This window comes from Clupea harengus, chromosome 9 (genome assembly GCF_900700415.2).
Source record: "Clupea harengus chromosome 9, Ch_v2.0.2, whole genome shotgun sequence".
NCBI lineage: Eukaryota > Metazoa > Chordata > Actinopteri > Clupeiformes > Clupeidae > Clupea > Clupea harengus.
Genome location: NC_045160.1, coordinates 26,256,958 through 26,261,957, shown reverse-complemented (window position 1 = coordinate 26,261,957; position 5,000 = coordinate 26,256,958). Strand labels below are relative to the sequence as shown.

General features: G+C 45.9%; 1 protein-coding gene across 9 annotated transcripts in view; it reads left to right on the top strand.

Moving 5' to 3' along the window:
* The window catches only part of rtn2a (reticulon 2a), a 30,412-nt gene extending 30,276 nt beyond the window's left edge, over positions 1-136 (top strand). For all 9 annotated transcript variants that reach the window (XM_031573972.2, XM_031573979.2, XM_031573973.2 and 6 more), the window contains one exon: positions 1-136. This exon is cut by the window's left edge and continues 330 nt beyond it. The gene's annotated coding sequence lies outside the window, so the exon portion shown is untranslated.
* The last annotated feature ends 4,864 nt before the right edge of the window (positions 137-5,000 follow it).

Here is a 5,000-nt window from a genome sequence, read left to right as displayed (position 1 = left end):
GATGTAGCAGGTGAATTACGGTGTTCACCGTCAGAAGATCCGGTGGGTGTCTGTGGCCTGTCCAAAGTTTCCATTTACAGTATGTTTAAGACAAAGGACTTACAGTGGTTAGGTGCTGCTGTCAACACAAGTAATACAAAAAAAAATAAAAAAAAAGACTAAGATGACCTCCGACCTCCGAAGGTAACAACAGCCCCTCTCATTTAGAGATCAGGGTTTCTGCAAGTTGCCATGGTAATGTCTGAAAAAAGAAACCCCACACAGAGAAGAGTTGTGACTTCAGCGAAGCGGAGGGAGTGTTGGGGAGAGGCAGGCAGGCAGAGGGGCCTGGGTCCGGGGAGGGGCTTGGGTCCCTTGAGGGGCTCTGGGTCCTGTGAGGGCCTCTGGGTCTGCCTCTGCTGCTGCCTGTCCCCAGAGGAGACCTGAACCCATAACTCTCTTCCACCCCGGACCACTGGTGGCTATGGCTGCCAGCAGCAGCAGCAGCAGCAGCAAGATTATGTGTTGACGTCAAAAAGAAGTGTGCGTGTTTGTGTGTGTGTGTGTGTGTGTGTGTGTGTGTGTGTGTGTGTGTGTGTGTATAAGACACTGAATTGCAACCCACCAGACCTGCTACCTGAAAGCTATTAAAAAACACGTTCTATTTTTCTTTTTCTTCATCCTTGTTTCGTACCCCCACCCCACCCCCACCCCCAACACACACACACTCACACAAACACACACACACACACTCTCACACACACACACACACACACACACACACACACACTCACACACACACAAACTCACACACACACAGTGAGTATATGTAGGAGGTAGAAGCAAACACAAACTGACAGCGAAAAGATACAGGAAGTAGTACATATAGAATCAGACACAATTTTATACTAAGAACTGGAAAATCTTCAATCTATTATTGTGAACTTTAATCTTGTTTATAGGCAATAGGCAAGTGACCACCATTTTGTGTCTCATGTTACTGAGTGATAAATATTTACTATTTTACAGTCTCCTGCTTCACAATGGAAACTAGCATGTCTTCCAAAGTGTGCTCAAGCATATTCAAGTCTCATGGTTTTAAGTGTGCTCAAGGATACTCAAGTCTAATGGTTTTAAGTGTACTCAACTTACTCAAGTCTCATGGTGTTCATTTCATGAAGGCAGATATGTTTCTGTGATGTTCTTTTGAGTTGTTTTGTGGTTATCATTGCAGCGTAGTGCAGCATCAATCACATCCATCTTCACATTCCAATGATGGAGGACAATCCCAATTCATCCTCTGCCACACTGCTGTGTGCCAGACCACACCTGGAGCCTGCCATTACCCTGGGGGGTGTTTCCCAAGCGCTGAGCTGTCATACAACCATCATAACTACAGTATATGGACATTTCTTCATTTAGCAGACATGTCTATTCAAAGTGACTCCCAGTGATGCAGATATATACAGTATTCTCTTGAGTATGTGTGTGTGTTCCCTGGGTAACTAACCCCTCATGAGTATGTGTGTTCCCTGGGTAACTAACCCTCATGAGTGTGTGTGTTCCCTGGGTAACTAACTACCCCTCTTGAGTGTGTGTGTTCCCTGGGTAACTACCCCTCATGAGTATGTGTGTGTGTTCCCTGGGTAACTACCCCTCATGAGTGTGTGTGTTCCCTGGGTAACTGGGGGCGACAGTGGTACAGGAGGTAGAGAAGTCGTTTAGTAATCAGAAGGTTGCTAGTTCGATTCCCTGTCGAAGCGTCCTTGAGCAAGACACTGAACCCCTAATTGCTCCTGATGTGCAGTCAGTGTGAATGTAAAATGTGTATACATCCTTGTAAGTCGCTTTGGATAAAAGCGTCTGCTAAATGACTAAATGTAAATGTAAACTAACCCTTGGCCCTGGTGGCGTTCGGTTCACTAGCTGGCCTACGAGAGCACTATGAGAGGGACTGTTCAAAAGCATAGTCCCTCTCTTTATTATTATACTATATCTGATATATCTCTGTTACTATAGTCTCATAGCCTCTAGTCTTTGTCAGTGGAGCTGTTGGAAACACAGCCCAAGATAGCAGGGTAACCTTGGTGAGCTCAGGCCAAGGAATGTGGCTGATGGAATTAGAAGGTGTTCCATCCATCTTGCATGTGTCGTCGTTCATTCATGGTACCCATCCAAAACACACACACACACACACACACACACACACTCAACCACCACCACTGCCGATACCATCAGGATGTTCCACGCCCCGAAGGGCTCAGGGTGCATGCTGGGTAATCAATCAGGAAGCAGGTGCCTCCCCCCTGGCGTGTGCTTCCTGGGTGAGAAGGTGATTTAGTACGCGACCCCTGACCCCTGATGGCTGCACTGCACTGAGCAGAGGACGAGCTGGAGGGCTGCAGATTCTTCTTACCCACAAATCACAGCTCATCTTATGTCATGCTGCCACATTGCACGGCAATGCCTCACACACACACACACACACACACACACACATCCTGTAAGCAGGGGTCCAATACTCTCTCACACAAATACACACACCTCGCATCTCATCTTACTCCATGCACTTAATACAGCATGGTCATGCCAGTACCCTTGAACACAAAATGAACAGCCCTGAACCAGGGATGCAACACCAATACACACACACACACACACACACACATTTACGCACACACACATTCACACACACACACATTCACATACACACACATTCACACGCACACACACACGCACACACATTCACACACACACACACACACGTTCAAACACAGCGCTCAACCTGACCATTCCACTGCTTGTGCAGTCCTAAAAGTGCTTATGGTTCGTGGGAGTGATATTACTGCTTCATGTCTGCCAAGTCAGCCTCATCATTAATGCTTTATGTTTTCTCCCATCTAACCATATGTTTCCATACCGCACTGCAACACCAATATCCCCCTATGTCTCACGCATACACACACACACACACACACCCAGACACCCCTATGTCTCACGCATACACACACACACGCATTCACACACCCCTATGTCTCAGCATACACACACACACACACCCACACACGCATTCACACTCCCCTATGTCTCACGCATACACACACACACCCACACGCATACACACACCCCTATGTCTCACGCATACACACACACACGCATTCACACTCATCAGTCCAGAGCCAACCGCCCCTGCTGCCTCCAGAAGCTGCTAGTTTTCCTCCTTGTCATGAGTGCCATGTTTGTGCAAGGGTATGCTGCTTTGCCTTAAGTCCTGCCGGTCTCAATGGGGCCTGTGGATGCAGAGTTCAATGCGATGTTTCACTGCAGCCTGTGGATGCAGAGTTCAATGCGATGTTTCACTGCAGCCTGTGGATGCAGAGTTCAATGCGATGTTTCACTGCAGCCTGTGGATGCAGAGTTCAATGTGATTTTTCACTGCAGCCTGTGCGAGAGTGTGAATATTGTGCCCACATGAGGAGAAGCGAGTGGCCTCACAGAGTACGTCCTCAGGATCACCGTGGTTCCCAACTGTCAGAATTTATGAAATGATCTGGTCCTCACTGGCTCCCCTAATGTATACACCTAGCGAGGACTTGATCCCATTTTTGTTTATTTCATTTAACAAACAGTGTTTTTTTTTTTATCTGACAAGAAGCATAGCATCTGTAGACACGACACCCGGACCTCTTAGGGAAGCAACTAGAGAAACCGTTGTTACGTGGTGTGCTACTGAAATCAGTTACCTGTGTAAGGCTTCAGAAAGAAAGAAGCTGAACCTAAACCGCATCTGGGACTTATTGCGTGTCTGTGTCTTTGTTGTGAAGTTTGCCTGAGGACCTCCGATGGGACCGTGATGACAGAAAGGACTGCGTCAGACGCGATATGCTGCGGGCAAAACGTCCTGTGTGCGAACTGCTCCGAGACATCCACGAAAGTATTGTTGTTTTTGTGACAAATCTAGAGGGAGGACTATGACTCTTCACACACTCGTTTCCGTCGTGACAGCCTGAGAAATGTAGTTACCACTTTTGTATATTCACTGAAAACGCAACCCAAACCTTGAATCTTGCAATAATAAACCTATTACAAAAAAGAACACTGAATTCATTTTCTCATCTGTGCGTGTGGTGTCAATATCAACCACAAGGTGGCGGTAGTTACACACTGTCAGATGGCTACAGTACAGCCACACTCTCGTAGGGGTACGCAATTGATGAAACCTATAACAGCTCCGCTGAAGAATGATTGTTGTGAAATGCTGGGGCAATTGTACCTGTACCTGAGTATGAACTAGACAAAACCTTTGCCAAGTCTATTGCCAAGAGCTGGACCATGAAGTATCATTCTCACGGGGGAAAGAGAATAACAGACTACTGCTGCCAAGGAGCTAAGTCTGAACTTGCCCTGTAGACTCGCTTAACGCGTCAAGCCTATTTCTTTATAATGATGCACGGGTGCTGGCGGGCGTTGAAGTTCTTTTGAAAAAGCGGTAGATCTGTGTCGATTGTGTCATGTCAGTTAGACTTCTTTTATCACAACTGGTTGAGCAACTTGTTAATGCTTTGATCCTGAGTTTCGTGGATGTGATCCTGAGTTTCATTCCCACGGGACAGACTCTACTCTCAATGAGTTTTCCGTGGGAACGTTCCCAGATAGCCACTAGCTAATTTGCTTCTGTGAAACATCAGTATCAGTCAATTTGTTAGCAACGGCCATCAGTTAAGCTATAGGCTGATTAGGCTACCTTTCTATAATAGTTTAGTGAACCTGAAGTGATAAGACAATGTGAATAATATTATTTTGATAATTGGGATTTACAAATAGGTTTAGCAAAGGCTCTGTGTAAAGAATATATTTTCGGTATAAGTAGGCTATTAAGGACATATTGTTTTGTATTGTATTAAAATATTGACCTAGTGCATACATACGTAATCGGAGAATAATGAGTTAACGACATGTGTCGATTTATGCGACCTTACATAGCCTAATAAAATGTTAATTCTGCTTATGGGTGTGACTGG